The sequence below is a fragment of the Chiloscyllium plagiosum genome, unplaced genomic scaffold, assembly GCF_037043375.1.
Source record: "Chiloscyllium plagiosum isolate Xiang-an unplaced genomic scaffold, Cpla_swu_hap1 HiC_scaffold_6, whole genome shotgun sequence".
NCBI classification, from domain to species: Eukaryota; Metazoa; Chordata; class Chondrichthyes; order Orectolobiformes; family Hemiscylliidae; genus Chiloscyllium; species Chiloscyllium plagiosum.
The window spans coordinates 27,748,151-27,767,078 of NW_028270144.1; the positions used below are offsets into that span (position 1 = coordinate 27,748,151).

The window sequence follows — 18,928 nt, forward strand, 5'->3', positions numbered from 1 at the left end:
CTTCATTATTCCTTCACTGTCACTGGGTCAAATCCGTAACTCCTGTTCCTATCAGCACTATGGATGCACTTACATTACATGGACTTCACTGGTCTGGTGACTAACCATCATATTCTCTAAGGCAGTCGGAATTCAAAATAATTGCTGATCTATTCAGTGATACCCACATCCCATGAAAGAATAAACGGAACAAAATAAATTATATCAGGGTTGAAAAAATACAAGTGTACAAAAGATTTTCGATAATGGCAATTTTTCCACTGGAACAGAAAAGGCTAGGTGATTTAACGCACATTTTCCTTTCAAAGCATGAAAAGTTTTGAATAAACAAATAGATCAGACTACTGTGGCTTTGATCAGCAATATCAATGTTGCATTGTCACAAAGAGTGTGAGGTGAGGATTTTGAAGAAAGCTCTTCATACAGAGAGTTGTGTCATGCTCAGTAAAGGCACATCTTACTCAGAACCGTAAACGTGGATTGTACTCAGTTTTCCAGAACTGCCTTTACTTTTTGAAGTGGAAAGTAAAAGGTTGTTAATATGTCTGCTGAGAGTCAGAGCACTTCTTCACAATGTTTGCATAGACCCAGGTGTATCTCAAGTCTCCAGAAAGTTCCTAACGGAATGACCACTGGGACATTGCCTTCCCTGAATGGACACGCAAGGCGAAAGCATTTGTGGAATTCACACCTCCTATTGTTTGTGGACCTACCTGAAAGTCAAAATCTATGAACTCTTAGCTTTAAACTAAACAAAAAGTGCAGTCAAGAAGCTGATTAAAATGTAAGCAGATGTGAATGATCACCAGCTGTCCCTCACAGTGCAACATGGTTTCTAATTTCAACTCATTCTGGGTGGATAATAGAAGTACTGAACAGGTATTCACTTGACTGAAAGTCATCACATAAATTGAACCTGATTACACCAAGAACCAAAGAGAAGCCAATAATCCTGCAAACAATGCAGCAATAAACATCAGCAGCAACAAATGCAGCAATATCTACACCTTATAAGTGGAGACCATAACATTAGAAATCACCAGTATAGAAAGCTGTCCTGTTGAAAACAAAACTACAAGCAACTGAATTTGTGGCCTGCTAAACATCCCTTTCTTCAGAGGAATCTTGCAATAATCCTGGTCTCCAGCTACAAAGTCAACCTGGACCATCCTTCAGGAGTGGAAGTGCCTTCTTCGCTAGGCCTGCAATGCTTACTTCCCACAACCAACCCCCAAGATGAGTCAAATCCACATAACTTACAAACTATTCCTTTGTTTATACTTTGTAAAAGTGTACTATCATTTGTAACTGCATTTTTACCTCAAGAGTACATCGCCTTAAGATTTTTGGGTGAGCATGCAAATAAATAGACTTCTTTACTCGAACAAGCAAAATATGTGCTGCTGGTTATTCAAATTGGCCAACAGCCAAGGACTAAGAAACACGTATCTTCGTTTTAAGAAATGGACACTAAGAACATAGAAAATGAGTTACAGTTCTCTGTTTGTAACAGTTGTAAGAGAACTAAATCCTAAAATAATTGGTGAGGCAGAGACAATTGAATCCCTTTAAGGGATTGATATAATACAAATACTTGAATCAGAGGATGATACAGTACTTGGGAAAGAAAGGAGGCAGTGGGGTCCACTTTTGAGCTACCACAGAGTTGATTGACTGAATGGGTTCCTTTGGCACTGTGAATTTTTCTTGTTTTTAGTAGAGAGGATATGGTAGTGACTATGACGATGCAAAATAGATATTAGATTTGCTATTTATTCTGCAACTTACCTAATTTTCTTTTGCATTAATTGAGGTCAAAGAATAATTTCAACTCCTTTGCAACTTAAACAGCTGCCATTTATTAAAAGTGTCCTTCTAGTCTCAAATTTATTTCTAAAATGGTAGCTTGCCACAAATAGATTTTGTTGTGAAACAGAATTCAGTCAGATGGCTGGTGACTGGGCATAGACGAGTGAAAATGGCAAGGGAGTCTAGTAATGCTGACAGATTTTTAGTTCATAAATGCAAGTTGCTGTAGGGAATTAAAATAAACAAAATAAAATAAAATCAATATTACAGTGAGTGAAGTTTTGATGTATAAGTGGTGGCAGCTCACATTGCCCAAAGCACAAAATCAGTTTTGCCATTTGATAATTTGCTTGATTTACTATGCTGCCCCATGTAGGGCATTTTATGCCTGATTTATGTTTAATTGAGTCACCTGCTTAATGTTAAGGAGGGTCGCAATCAGACAGACGGTATATAACTGTTTAAGCTGGAGCTTAGGGCAGTCACTGAATGAACATAAAGGCATCTTATGTTCTCTCCACTACGTTACAAACATATAATACCACTACAACAAAATCCTGGCTCGGTCCAATTTATTGAATCTTTTACAGGTAATAGCAAAACGTAAAACTCAATGTCAGTAACTGCAAAATTACTCAGTGTTTTTTGTACATAACTTAGTGGCATCTTGCCCTGACCTTTGGAAGTCTTACCTCATCAATGTTTCCATTGTGTTTCCTTCTTAAAGGATGTAATAAAAAATATAATGTTGCTTTAGATTTTTAACATACAAATCAAAATCTATTTGTTTTAAAATACATTTCATTTCGTCTTCAAACACAATGGCAAAATCACTGTAGTCTTTTCGATGACTATTTTAGACACTTTTTGAAATTACTTTGCATGGTGCGCCCATTCAAGGGAATCTCCAGACATCCAGTAATTGCAATGTCATCAAGCTGGGGGTATCACTTTAAAGTATTTTCATGGACAGCAAATTAGAAAGTAAACTGTACAAATTATTCATCATTTGTCATTCAATTTTGCACAAAATGAAATAATTGTTTGGACACATGCTTGGATTTAAAGTGGAAACTAAAGATTTACAAAACATTTTGTTTGAAAAAAGCATTTTAAAATGGAACATCTTTTATTGTCCTTTATGTGATTTTTTTCTTATTACATGGCAGAAATTTGACATTTCATTTCAACATAATAGTGATGATACTGTAGCTTTAAGAGGTGTAATTTGTCCTAGTTTTTTTGATATGAAGAAATGTTGAGAGAGGTGCCGAGCAGCCCATTCAGAGCCAATAAACTAAACAGATTCATTGTCAAGCCCTGGGTCTTTTTTTTAACATTGGAACAATGAAAGCAATAGGGTCAAGTTCCCACAGATCCTGGATTTTCAGCTTTAGCTTGCTGCAGTTGCTGGAGTCTTGAAGTTGGGTGTGGAAGTTGTTTTTCCTCTGTTTCAGCTAAAAGCTGGGGTTCTCTTCCAGCTGCTAGAACTGCCTGTGAAACAATCTATTTTACTAAATTTGCCTTTGCCAAGAGTGTGCTTATGGGATGTTATTACATTGAAACAGTTAATTAGTAGTTTGTTATGTTAAGCATTTTGATAGAGTTACAGTTAAGCTAATTCTTTTCTTTTTTAACTTTATTTTGTCTGTATTTTAGCTGTACTGTATGAATAAAGTGTGTTTTGCTTCAAGATTGGTAGTTTGACCAGTTGAATTGTCATGTCTAGCACTTGCCTTTAAAATAAGAACAGGTTTGGGTCTAGGCTATCTTCGTCATATATTTTGAGTGAGTTTGGTCTGGTCCATAACAAAATAAAACATGAGTATTTTTATGAGGCTGTCTAGCAGTAATAATGAAGATAGCCTACCTCTAAAATCTCAGTTACATCTTATCCCAACAGAAACTTTGACAGCGAGCACAAGAGTAAAAAAGAGCGAGTTCTTGTCAGTCCAGTGATTTCTGCTTGATAACAGGGGAATTATGCTGCTCCTGTAGAGCAGCATAAAATCACTAACAGTAACCTCAAGATTTCTATGTTTAACTGTGTGTTTGTAGATTCCAGAGGATGCTGTCAGATTCAAAGGAGCACTGATATTTATACCATCATTGCTCCCACATAATCCAGGCTATCTTTCTTGTTTAAAAAGGGGAAGAAATTACAGAAAAATCCTCAAACAGTGTTGAGAAATAGACAGAGGCCTGAGAAATTCCCATCCATCTGTTTGGAGATTTGAAGGCCACCAGTTTGAAAATATATGACAGACCCTTGAAAGAAGGTGGAAAAGCAAATGTTATCCACTTATCCTGCTATTTGTAAATTGTAAACTGATGGAGGTTTGTGGTCATTTACTTCCCTTTGCTACACCAATCCCAAAATAATTAAGTAGTTTATTCTGTGCTTTAGATGCACTTCTCAAATGAACTACTTTAGAGCTTTTTGTTGCAGATTTACAGTTATGCAATTGTCAGACCATTCGCACTTTAATTTTGGACTTAATGGAAATTACATGAGTGCATGAGGGGAATAGGAGTTTCTGAAGTGCATCTTGTAGATGTTACATATAGTTGCCACTTTGTCAAAGAATTTGTTGTTAATTTGTTATACTTAAATTTAATGAGTAAAAGTATCTTTGCCAAAATTGACATTTGTGTGTAAGCTTTCAAAATAAGATGTATGTTTTATTTATAGCTTGTAATTTGCCTGAAGCACCAACATTTACTGTGGTTGATGGGGATCAACAGTGACGGAGGATAAGAAGGCACAGTAAAAGGTATTTATTTCATGAAACATTATAGTTCTAAAAGCTATGTATAGTTTGTTGCATCAACCGTCCAGTTTAATAACAGTAACCATGTGAGGAGAAGCTCAGAAAACCTTTTCTGCAACTGCAACATCACAGTCAACTGAAATGTTAACCTATAGACACTCCAGATTTTGGCAAAGTCTGGTGTATAAATTAATCTGGATGAGGCCAGGCTTGAGAACCTTTCATTTTGGAAACACACGTCAGATACTGGGATCACTTCCAATGGAGTAGAGGAGACAAAAAAGAAATTTCATATCACACTTAAAAATCCTGAAGCATTTTGGGAAGTGAATAAGGAACCACTGTTTGGCTTGGAAGACAGTGATCAGAGGATATAAGTGTAAAATAAACACTAAGAGAGTTGGGAGAGGACTTAGGAGAAATCTATTTGTGTACAAAGCTGTTAAGAGTCTGAAGTTTGTTTATATACGGAGTGATTGAAGCAGAGATTCATTACAGTGTTTAAGTGATGTGGAGGTAAATATTTTCAAACCAAGGAAGAAACACTGGTTGTGAATTTCCTTGGAATTTCTATCATTCATTATCAAAGATTCATGAGCTATTCAATCAATTCAAGCTTAGTTCCCAAATAAACAATTTGGCTTCATGTCACCAGTTAAAATCCAAAAGCATATGAAACAAAAACCCTGCCCACCTTGAATATGTTCATTTCTAGTGTATTATTACAGACGAAGGGTCATTCGCCACCAGACAGCCCAGCCATATTGTGACCATATTTTGACAGTGACTACAAGATTGGTGCTGTGTCGACTACTTTTCGTCATTTGGATATGGGCATAAGAGGTATAGTTAGTAAGTGGACAGCGAAGAAGGTTACCTCAGATTACAACGGGATCTTGATCAGATGGGCCAATGGGCTGAGGAGTGACAGATGCTGTTTAATTTAGATAAATGAAAGGTGCTGCATTTTGGGAAAGCAAATCTTAACAGGACTTATACACTTAATGGTAAGGTCCTAGGAAGTGTTGCTGAACAAAGAGCAGGTTCATAGTTCCTTGAAAGCGGAGTCGCAGGTAGATAGGATAGTGAAGAAGGCATTTGGTATGCTTTCCTTTATTGGTCAGAGTATGGAATACAGGAGTTGGGAGGTCATGTTGCAGTTGTACAGGACATTGATTAGGCCACTTTTGGAATATTGTGTGCAATTCTGGTCTCCTTCCTAGTGGAATGATGTTGTGAAACTTGAAAGGGTTCAGAAAAGATTTAGAAGGATGTTGTCAGGGTTGAAGGTTTTGAGCTATAAGGAGAGGTTGAATAGGGTGGGGCTGTTTTCACTGGAGCGTCGGAGGCTGAGGGGTGACGTTATAGAGGTTTATAAAATCATGAGGGGCATGGATAGGATGAATAGATAAAGTCTTTATCCTGGGGTGGGGGAGTCCAGAACTAGAGGGCATACATTTAGGGTAAGAGAGGAAAGACATAAAAGAGACCTAAGGGGCAACATTTTCACACAGTGGGTCGTACCTATGTGGAATGAACTGCCAGAGAAAGCTTTGGAGTACAATTGCAACATTTAAAAGGCATCTGGATGGGTAAATGAATAGGAAGGGTTTGGGGGCATATGGGCCAAGTGCTGGCAGGTGGGACTAGATTGGGTTGGGATACCTGATTGGCATGGACGAGTTGGACCGAATGGTCTGTTTCCATGCTGTACTTCTCTCTGACTCTTTGACTAGTCTGAGCCCTGAGGCCCAGCATTGCCAAGACTGGCCTCCTCCAGTGGTCCTCAGCATTGCAGTTACCAAACTTCAGCCAATTCAATTTACTCCACGTGATATCAAGAAACGGTTGGAGGAACTGGATACTGCAAAAGCTGCAGGCCCTCACAACATTCCAGCAATAATACTGAAGACTTGTGCTCCAGAACTTGCCATTCTCCTTGCCAAGCTGTTCCAGTACAGTTACAATCCCAACTCCTTCCACCACTGATGCTCAGTAGCAGCAGTGTGCACTATCTACAAAAGGCACGACAGAAATTCACCAAAGCTCCTCAGACATCACCCTCTCGAAGGACAAGGGAAGCAAATACATGGGTACACCACTATCTTCAAGTTCTCCTCCAAGCCACTCACCATCCTGACTTGGAAATATATCGCCATTCCTTCATTGTCATTGGATGAAAATCCTGGAATTCCCTTCTTAATGGCAGGTAGACTGCAGCGGTTCAAGAAGACAACTCACAAGGGCAACTTGGCCAGCAAATGATACCCACATCCCATAAAAATGAGTTAAGAAAACAAAGAGACCTAGAGTATAAGTAGAAAGGAAAACATTGTAAAGGAATGAGGGCTCTGTGGAAAACGCAAACATGTGGCTCTTATATGTCTCTTTCTCCTCATTCCCAGTGTTTAGTCCCTCAATCAGGCATTGAGTGTTTTTGAACAAGGGACCCCCATCTGCAGCACCCCAAAAAACCCTTGCAAGATGCAAAAAATAAAGCTGAGTTTGCTAATCAGATTTCCAAGATGGTGAGTGCCAGTCTGCCTGTGAATGCCAGTCAGAATGGTAGCAGGACCTTAAGTGGGTATTAATTATCCACTTCAGGGCCTCAATTGGTGGTGAGGTGGTAAAACTATTCACAACATTCCCACATGTGCCTTAATGTCAAAGGATGGAAGGACAAATGGTTTCCACCTACCATCTTTACTCCAGTTACATGCCCTCCACCAGAAGATTCACCTCAGAGAAGAATATTTAAACCCAGCACTGCTAATCCAGTCAGGGATATCTGGTTGCTTATTTAAATATTGTAATGAGTCAGTCTCGCTTCACTTGAAGTCACTCAATTTTGAACTAAATTCCACCGAGACTTCCAAGATGCAGAAAACTTTCGAACTGAGAAGGATCAAATCCACGAGATGGATGCCTTTAAAGCACTGCTTATGGGTTCGGAGAAAGAGGTGTGCTTCTTCCATGTCTAGCATGCTACCAAGTAAATGCCTAATCATGTCACATCCCATCGTGATTCCTCCTATCACCTAATTTCCCTCTGATATCTATTTGCCCTCTGTGACCATGATTTGTCTCTCCACCCACCCTTTGGGTGGCTACTGAATCTCCAACTAAGGCAGCTTGTTCCAGGGTAATCCAGTCACACACTACAATGCTAACCCCCTTCCCTACTACTGTGATCAGACACTCCTCCAATTTTGGACCCTTGCCCATTACACCTAACCACTCTCATAAGCTGCAGCCTTGTTAACAGGCCTCCTGCACAAGAAGTCTCCTGTCGGTCAATCATGCTTTTGGACAGTGGGAATCCTACAGGAAAAAAAAACTTACAAGGTGTCTGCACTTAAAAAAACTGCAGGATATTTAAGAAAACCATGTTTTATTTTGGAATTTCAACCTCACGATAATAGCGTCATGTGGAATTTGCTTTTGCGCTAAAATCTAAAACACTAGGTTGAATCTTCTGAGGCCCTCAATGAAGTGAGTAATGATGAGTATGTTGGTAAAATACGGTGAGAACAGAAAATTGAATCCATGCCATCAACAGAAGAACTCCAATTTTCCATACGAGGTTTTAAGAGTGAGATGAGAATCTTGCTAAAGAGCAGGGTCCAATTTGAATGCATTAACATTTCATTGTTACCTAATTTCACCTCATTTATATGCAGTTTGTTATTTTCCAAGGCAGTGGCGAGAAACTGACACTTTCTGACATGAAAAGACTGATCAGGTACATGCCAGCTGCATGTTGGGTGCCATGGCAGCATTAGAGTGAGTGTGAGGTAGCGTAGTGAAGATGGCAACACTTGTCCTTGAGGTACTCAGAAGGTCATTAATGTTCTTGTGGCATTGTTCCAAGTTCCTCCAAACTGTGAACACTTCGATGAAATGGCCTGAAAGTCTCACTTAGCCAATTTATCAAAAAATTCAAATCTATGTTACAAAACTACAGCGAGAAAGTGGACGTTCACCCCCTCACTGCTATGACGCAATAGTTGAAGATTTAAGTCTTATATGGCTTGCTCTGACAAAAGATTTGACACAGACGGGTTAGGGGGAAATTGGCATGGATTATGTCCTTCTGTCTTATGGAAGAATGTTAACGCATTGGAAGCAGCTCAGAGCAGACTTGCTAATAGCTGGAATAAACGGCTTGGCTTCTGAGGAAAGCCTCGACAGACTGCACCCTGTTTAGAAGAGACAGAGGTGAACTAATTAAAACATGTAAGATCTTATGGGGAGCTACCCAGGTGGCTATTGAAAGGATTTTCCCTTTTGTTGGAGCATCTAAAACTAGGTGCCTTGAATTAAAAACAAGAGGTCGCCCACTTCAGACAGAGGAAAGGAAACTTTTTTTTTTCCCTCTCAGAGGGTTGTGAACCTATGGAATTCCCTACCTCAAAGGACAGTGGATGCTGTCCTTCAGAAATATTTAAAGCAGAAGTAGACACATTCTTGATTATCAAGGGGATGAAAGATTATTAAGAGTTGAGGTTAAAGTTGGATTAACCATGATCTTATTGAAAGGCAGAGCAGGATCAAAGGGCTGACAAGTCTACCCTTGTTCTTTGCTGAAAATGTGTTGCTGGAAAAGCGCAGCAGGGCAGGCAGCATCCAAGGAACAGGAGAATCAACATTTCAGGCATGAGTCCTTCTTCAGGAAGGGCTGAATGACAGCTGTCATTTTACCCTTGTTCTTTGTTCATTGTGCGTATGTCAAGTGCAAAACACCTGTTTAGCAATGGGAGAGCCCAGAGAGGCCCCAACATTTCCCACTACTAAACTTGTGGGTGTAGGCAAACACCAAACCAGGCATCTGTTCTGTGTCTATGTAAATGCAGAGCCAAATGCCTGTTGATGACCCATTTGAGAAACTTGTCTCCAATCAGCAGCTCAACGTTTGAGCCTTCCTGACTCAGGTATCTTCATTGTTCGTTGTGGAAACATTCCTTTCTAATTAAAAAAAAAGGTCAAAGGAAGGCACGGGACATCTTTGCTAGCTCCCAAAGCATTTATTGTCCACAGGAAATATCTTCCTTCTGTACACCCTTCTCCAAGTGCTTTCGAGTGGAACATATATTTCTATCTAACAAGAACATATCATAACATCAGCATTCATTTATTATGGTCAGACCAGCATGCCCAAAATGATTCCTGATGAAGGGCTTTTGCCCGAAACGTCGATTTCGAAGCTCCTTGGATGCTACCTGAACTGCTGTGCTCTTCCAGCACCACTAATCCAGAATCTGGTTTCCAGCATCTGCAGTCATTGTTTTTACCCTGCCCAAAATGCAGTTAGAGTCATGGAGTTGCACAGCACAAAAACATAACCTTCGGTCCAACTCATCCATGCTGACCAGGTATTCTAAATTAGTCTTCCATTTGCCATCACTTAGCCTATAACTCTCCAAACCCTTCCTGTTCACAACCATCCAAAACTTACATTTATATAGGACAGACAATGATGTATTTCTTAGAGGTGTAGCCACTGTTTTCTTGTAGGAAACCTGGCAGCAAAGCAGGCTCATACAAGCAATAATGACCAGACAATCTGTTCCAGTGATGTTGGATAAGAGATACATTTTAGCTAGAATACCCCCACCAGTCTTCTTTGAAATAATTAATCAATTTCAGTAAATGCCAGTGAAGATCAGATGTCTAGGTTGCATTTTGCTTATATGCCCCCTCCAGTATATTGCATTGGCAGCTCAAACTTGTTTTTATTAATTGCATTATTTAATCTCAGCGCAAACTCAATTCAAAAAGATCTGTCTTATTTTGTGCCAATATATGTTCATGATGTTTGTTGAAGACTGAACTTGCTGCTCAAGCAAAGAATTTGAATTGTTAAAAGCAGAAAATCATGTAGATTAGATGGACCGAAGGGTCTGTTTCCATGCTGTATGACTCTATGATTCCATAACCTCAAAACTCTCAGAAGACATTCCTTAACTGAATGGATCATGAAATATTTTGTTGACGGGTCTGGTGTAAACATTAGAAGTTTCATAAACAAATATTGTGCAATCCTCTTAGGACAAAAGTTAGCAATCATTTGAACAGTGGAGTTGATAAATGGAGCCCAAAGGTTCTCAATGTTTGTATTATAGTTTGGTGAATATATTTCCAAACAAACCTGAAGAAGCATCAAACTGTTTAACGATGCCTCTATTGATGGCCACAAAATTTAGCAAGTTTTCCAGCAAATTGAAGAAGAACAAAGATCCAAAGTTTGTAATCCTAACAAACCTCATAATAGAGTGTTGATGAAATGGAGCTAAATCCCCATATTATGCAAAGTTGATATCTCTGCTTAAACTAAGCAGCAGGAACTGTTGCCAGGGGTGTCTCAATGGCTCTGTGGATGTCAGTAATAAAAAAATCCTACAGCCACGTCCATAAAATAGGTACTACACAACATCATGCAAAAATAGCATGAAAACCTTATTTATCAGCCAAAGAAACCATAGGCCTTAAGCTGATAGGCTGAGTATCGCCCCTTTATCTAAAAACATTGTGCTGAATCTTTTGTTTTTTGACTAAGTATCAGTATCATTGATTATCACGGAGGTTTTCTCATTGCATGTGCCCCCCCCCCCCCCCATTTTTATCTCCCTTGATACCAGTCTCACTCTCATTCCAAGAGGAAAACAGCCTATAATATGGCAGAAAGAGTCAGGATGGGTGGTGGGCTGCCTGATATTTAGATCCTCGTCCCTGATGAGGAGAAGATCTTGACTCTAACCATGCCCAGTAGATGACTGCTGACAGTGTACAACAAATAAGACAGACCAAAACTTATAGGGACACACCAACCTGAACCATACTGTGAAATGTGACAGAAATGGATGGGAATTCCAATTAGGCCTATGGCAATATCGGAAGAAACTCACTATATCTTTTAACTAAGTTCGTGGTGTCGAGGCGAGATTCACACTAGATAGCAGCAGGTTGTCCATTAAGGGGGATTATTGATTGTCAACTGAGGGCTAACATGCAATAAACCACATCTTATTCAAGACAAGGACCCCTTCTCTTGAGACTCAGTTGGTGTCAGCAAACGAGCCCAAAGTCAAGATGCCTGTGGCTAGCATACCAGAACCAAATATGATCTCATCTAGGAAGAAAACTAAGTGAAATAGTTTCACATTTTGACTGCAGTCAGGTATGTTTCCTTTCCAGGAGGAGTGAGCTGGTGGGGAATTGTGACCTATTTCCTTTTCTTTCCATCCTATTTCCCTTTGCTGTGCTGGACTGTCTGGCTCGTCATATAATAAGGCCACTTGTGCCTGAGCATTTGCTCGAAAGGTGTACTAAACAAGAGCTCAGAATGATTGTAAGTTTGTTTCCCTCTAATGTGTTTCCTTCTTGTGGGAAATATATCTTGAACTTGTCCAGCACTTCCCCCTCCAACAGAATACATTGACGGCTAAAATCTTACTCCAATGAGAAATGCAGGCAAGACGCCATATCCATTCTCATCATCTCAGTGCATTGATTTACAATTAAATTAAGTTAACCATTAACATTTGTTTGCAATTCTTTCATTGCATGACAATATAATGTGTGTGCAACACATCTGCAAGAATAAAATGAGCAGATAAATTGCATAATGTTTTATTCAGTTTGTTTGATGAAAACTTGCCCTTGGAAGGTTCAATTTATTTTCCATGCTGGTGTTCCCACTTCTCTCCTGAAGGTGTTGATGACATGCAATTTGTATGCACTATCACCATTTGGTAGCTTGCATGGATGGCCATCACTCATATGAAAGCCTTGGCACCAAGCATCTGCAGATCAATCAACTGCCAGGCAAGATTGATATGTACACTACATATAATTAGAAAAAAGAACCCTGGCCCAGATCCCCCTCTCTGACCCAAGCACTCTGTGGTCAATTGTGGTGCCTGTACACTGTCATTAAATCAGTCATGCAGCACTAATTCCATATAAACCTGAGGCCTGTTCTATGGGATGCAGCAACAGGATAAAGCTGCAATGGAGTCAGGAGCCAAGTTCAGTTAGCTTCAGGTCATGTGCGGCACATAATTTTGTAATATGTTGATTTAAAACACTGGTTACAGAAAAGTCTTAAGAAAGCTTATTGGGCTGTGCTACTCACCTGAATTACACCATACTCAGATTAGGGTTTCAGGAGGCAAGGCCAGAAGCTAAGTTAGAATATAGTACATTACTCTGGCAACCAAGGCAGAATCAGTGCAGCAGAGACTACCAGTCTGGCAATGACGAGGACCCAATTACCTCCGGTGAAAGGACCAACCCAAGGAAGTATGGTGGTGCGACAAAGATTTTACAGATGAAAGATGAGCTCCCCATTGAAATCGGAGAATACAACTGGATTGTCTCCAATGGGGCTGTTGACACCATCTCTCCATAGCCCTTGTGGAGGGTTTCCTCCTCACAATGAAGGCCAGACAGTGTGGCCATGCAAAGCTGTCATTGGTACCCCCAACTCTTCATGCACCTTTGCACTTGCTTGCCCATCTTAGCAGTGCCCACTTCTGCTGGTGCTGCGAGCTGCACATGACCAGAGCCTTTCCTAAATCAGTTAACTCTTGAAAAGTTTACAAGCAATGCCCATTCCCAGGATCCTGAGCCAGAGTTAAGCCCAACATCAGGACTGCAATTCCATCAAGAAAACACAGCCATTAACTCAGTTTCTCTCTCTACAGATGTCTGACCTGCTGAGCCCTTCGGCAAGCAGCATCTGTTTTGTTCTGATATTGTGCCATGCATTCTGTGCAGTACTTTGATTTTAGCAAAATGAACCCTGCAGGTGGAACCACACAATAAATTCTGTATCATCTGCAATTCTGAGGAGCTATCCCCCTTGTTAAGAAAAGGGAAAACTAAAAATGACTTAATTTCTCATGATGCAGAAGGAACAATTTGATTATTCCTTTATTTTGAGAATGCGTAAAACTAAAATATATTCAGGCATAAAGATTAGTCTCATCGAATCATGCTAAACAAAAGGGGAGCTCTTTACATATGTCCATTAAAACCGAGAAAAGTTGGAATAATTCACTGTATGCAAACAAAACAATATGTCAATGATATTTTAAAGGGGTCTTTTCTACGCATTTATGTACTTACTTCAGTTTTTTTCTAATCACATTTTCTCTTTTCATTTTTTCTTTCTTGCTCTCAGTCTATCCTTGTAATGCCCCAATTTCACTTTCTATATTTCACCTGTATCTGAATATTCTTTCTAGGCCATTGCCGGTCTTTAGGATCTAACTGAGTAAAATGGGCTGTTGGGTTTTCTGTAACAGATTCTATACTTCAAAAAGTACTTCACTGGTTGTGATCTATTTTAATTCATCCTGAAGTCATGTAAAGCACTTCGACAGCACCCTCCAAACCCACAACCTCTACCAACTTGAAGGATAAGGACAGTGAAAGAATTCCACAGAGGCCAGTATCCTGTCACCCAAGTCATGCTTTATTTACATGTGGAGTGTCCTTGACACTGATTCAGCTCCCTCAAAGTAAGCAGGATATCTGACTCTTGTTCTTATAGTAACGGAGGCAGGAGTGAATCATTTGGCCATTGAGCCTCCTCCACCATTCATTACAATCATGGCTGATTTATCCATTGTCTCAGCTCCTCCTACCTGCATTATCCCCATAATCCTTAACTCCCCTACCAGGCAAAAACCCATCCAAATGGGTCTAGAAATACTTAATGAAGCTGCCTTGTCTGTCGGCCAGAGCTCTCTGATTTGATCGGGTAATAGCTCCTATCAGGGAACTTTTATTCTATGATGTCCACCTGGCTGACCTTGTTACAATCATGACAGATAGCAGATGCAACACAATATCACCAACTTGAGTTCTCCTCCAAGTCACGCACAATCCTGACTTGGACATATTAGCAGCATTCCTTCACAGATGTTGGCTCAAATTCCTTGGACCCACTCCTGAACAACATTATGGCAGTATTTACAGTCCAAGAGTGGCAATCATTCAAGTAGGTATCTCATCAGTACCTTCTCAAGGGATGAACAACAAATGCTGGCTTAGTTAGCAACGCCCACTGATGTATAAGACAATTACTAACTGAAAGTGATCATCTCCACATTTCAGGCTACATAGGTCTGTTCCAAATCATCCGCCGACATTTCCGCCACCTCCAAGCGGACCCCACCACCAGGGACATATTTCCCTCCCCAGTCCTTTCCGCCTTCCGCAAAGACCATTCCCTCTGTGACTACCTGGTCAGGTCCACGCCCCCCAACAACCCACCCTCCTGTCCTGGCACCTTCCCCTGCCACCGCAGGAATTGCAAAACCTGCGCCCACACCTCCTCCCTCACCTCCATCCAAGGCCCTAAAGGAGCCTTCCACATCCATCAATGTTTTACCTGCACACCCACTAATATCATTCATTGTATCCATTGCTCCCGGTGCGGTCTCCTCTACATTGGGGAGTCGGGATGCCTCCTAGCAGAGCACTTTAGGGAACATCTCTGGGACACCCGCACCAATCAACCACACCACCCTGTGGCCCAACATTTCAACTCCCCCTCGCACTCAGCCGAGGACATGGAGGTCCTGAGCCTCCTTCACTGCCCGACGCCTGAAGGAAGAAGGCCTCATCTTTTGCCTCGGAACACTTCAACCCCAGGGCATTAATGTGGACTTCACCAGTCTCCTCATTTCCCCTTTCCCCACCTCACCCCAGTTCCAAACTTCCAGCTCAGCACTGTCCCCATGACTTGTCCTACATACCTATCTTCCTTTCCATCTATCCACTCCACCCTTCTCTCTGACCTATCACCTTCATCCAACCCCCATTCACCCATTGTACTCTTTGCTACATTCCCCCACCCTCCACCCTGACCTATCACCTTCATACCCACCCCTCCCTCACCTATTGTACTCTATGCTACTTTCTCCCCACCCCCACCCTCCTCTCATTTAACTCTTCACCCTTCAGGCATTCTGCCTCTATTCCTGATGAAGGGCTTTTACCCGAAACGTCGATTTTCCCACTCCTCTGATGCTGCCTAAACTGCTGTGCTTTTCCAGCACCACTCTAATCCGGAATCTGGTTTCCAGCATCTGCAGTCATTGTTTTTACCTAGAAGAGCTAACCTGTTTCAGTTCCAGTCTCTTAAATTGTCATTCTCATGCTAATTTACCTCACAGTAATGTGAACTTACCCTTCAGTTGAGCCTGATGTTTCACAACAGACTATCATTTATCTCAGATGCGATGTAACTAGCAATTAAATGATAAACTATGTAATAAACCTATATTGTTATGATGACTGAGCCCATCTTCTGCCAAAGACTTTGTGTGGGTTTCCTTCTCCACTTGATATCAGTAACTTAGACTAATCTCAATAAGAAGACTTGATTTACTCAAGGCATTTCAGATGACTCGGAACATAGCCAGACTATTACTGCACCCATATTCCCCAAATCAATAAACAATGATGTACTCCTATAAAGAAGAGGCAGAGTCTTGATAGGCTGGATGGCAATATGATTCTAAGACTCCAAATAAATTCATTTTTAAATTATCTCTCAAATTGTAACCTTGTAGTCTCCAGAATCCATGCTTCTTTCTTCATAATGATTTAAACCTGATGATCAAAACCATCAACAAAACCTCAATCTCCTTTTTTAATTCTCTGTAGGTATTCTGGATTGTATTGAATTCTTGCTGAATTAACCCTTTGAATTACCTTGGGATGCTCTACAATTTAAACAGGGTTGTGTAATGAAAATAGTTATTATTGTTTTAGACCCCAGTGTGAAACTTAAAAAAGTTAAATAACATACAGTTATACATCAGTTCTACCTTAACATGGTGGCATGAAATTTTCGGAAGGGGCCATGTTTCTCCCTTCTATGAAAGTGCCTAAATAACCAGTCCTCTCAGACCTCACTACAATGCTCTCCACATAGCTCACCCTGCAAAGGCTGGCAGTAATGTGAGATAAGGATCTTGATATCTTTTTATTCAACTAATTGTCAATGAAATCTATAACTCAAGTGGCAACAATGTATTTGGCAAATAGAATAAAAGTAAATTTTCTTGAAAGCTCAACTAAGTTCAAAAAGCGTATGTGACAAAGCCACTAATCTTTGGTCACAATTTCCATTGTGTCAACTACAAATGAATTCCTGTTCATTCATTTGGAACAGTGCTAGTAAAATTCCAACTTGTCATTCGCACAAATGAAATATAAAGAAGAAAATAAAATCTTGCATTCGTAAAGTACTTTCCATAGCCACTGGGCTTTTCAGAACAGCAGATGAAGGACATTTTGAAATATTATCATTGTTTTGATTTTGGAAATGTAGCAGCCAAAGTGTCATTCAACAAAACTTCACAAAGTGCACTGTAATAATGACCAGCTGATCTGCTTGTTGTGATGTTGATTGTGGAATAAATGTGGACCAACACACCAGGAATAACTTCCCCGCTTTGTTCAAAATAGTGTTGTGGGATCTTTTACCTCAAAACAGGGCTTGGTTTAAACTTTCACACATTAGGTATGGGTCATTCTGCTGTAACGTTTGTTTTGTTAACACCAATTCGCTGTAATGCGATTGATAAATTGGGGATGCTGTTTCTAAAGTGCGAACTTTTCAAACATGTTGGCTGTAATGCGATTACATCGCCAACACTTTGAGTGCTGTTTCTACAGCACAATTTTTCTATATTGCGGGGTTGCACATGAATGCAACGATCACGTTATCAAAGAACTATCTGTAGCACATTTAACAAAGCTGTGCTCCCTCAGTAACACTCAAAGAGTATCAGCCTTGATGTAACGTTTCACACCCTGGAGATGAATTGAACTTGGAGATTTGTGATTTTGATGCAAAAATAGCCCTAACCAAGCCGCTGTAAAACAGGACCCTCATGTGTACCCTTATTGCAATTTGTAAATTCTGCTGTACAAATCAATATGTCACTTGACATTACATACACACAGCTCGCATTACATAGTTCCAATGGTTCGTTGATAAGTGAATTGGAATCTTTCTCTTCCCCTCCAACATGGCCCTCCATCTCTAAGGTTTGGCATTTTACTCATGACCATTTCTTCCATCTGAATGAGGTATTTAAGCAGGACCAATATCTAAGAAATTGTACAATCCCTAATGCTTTTCAGCATATAATAAACACCCTCCATATAATTCACATAAATGACCATTTTTATGTGGGATACATGACAGATTTTCATCATGGAAACCAAACCCAATCCCTACCAGACCTAACATTGATATGTGAGCCTTGTTTGGGACATGGCCCATTTGTTTTCTGAATGTAAAAAGCATGGAATGATAACAATAACTTCCATTGATATATGACCTTTAAAATAATAAAATGAAATTTGTCAATTTTAAGGCCTAGCCATTGTTTCAACAACAACCCTAACTTGTCTTTATATTGCACATTTAACATAGTAGTGCATACCAAAGTGCGCACTATTAGGAAAACTTTTATCCTGATCCAAATAAAAAGAGATTGTATGTGGGTAAAGAAGCAGGATTGAAGGACGTAAAAGGGTTGGAGAGATTTAGAGAGTAAAGTCCAGAGTTTGAAGCCAAGACAAATAAAAACACATCCGTCAATGGAGAGGATGTAGAAATTCCTGATGTACAAGAGGCCAGAATTGAAGGACACAGAGATGGAAGATTGAAGGGCTGTTTTGGTAATGGTAAAAGTAAGTGATGAAGTGATGAGGGAATCAAACACAAAAATGTGAATTTTAAGTTTGAACCATTATTGTGTTGGAAACAAATATATGCATGGGGTGTTGGGTAAATGAGATATGTTGTGATATAAGATGTGGGTAGCAGAGCTTTGGGTGACACTATCAGATTCAGTGAAGACTGGGAATTGCGTGTGGGATGAACCTGGCATATCTGGCTCAGAGAATGATTAGAATAAACATTCTGCATGCATCCAACACTCTGAGAGCTTTCCCGAATTTTGAAAATGGGAGGAAATTTTAATCCTTTACACAAGGCAGGAGAGTGTTGGTGGAAGGTATGTGACTTCAAGTGGCCAATACGCAAAACCTGAGTTCAATCCATTGAAATGTTTTAATCACAGCAGGTTTTGGCATCAAAATAAGTTACAGGAGAGGTGGATCCACATTACTAGATGTCAATGAGCTTCCATTCTCCAGACTTTGCTGGCCAATTTCCCAAAGCTCAAGAAACCCAGCAGCTAAAGAGAGACAGGAATGACCAGATCCAGCAGGTAAGTACTTTATTACAGCACTGTTCTTGGACCAGGTGGGAGTATTGTATTTCACTGGTCCCTCAATAAATCACCTGTTGTTGA

At 40.2% G+C, this 18,928-nt stretch overlaps 1 protein-coding gene across 4 annotated transcripts in view; it reads right to left on the reverse strand.

The window, feature by feature from the left end:
• Positions 1-18,928, reverse strand: part of dachc (dachshund c) — a 598,354-nt gene that overhangs the window by 350,385 nt on the left and 229,041 nt on the right. The gene's annotated exons all lie outside the window — the stretch shown is intronic.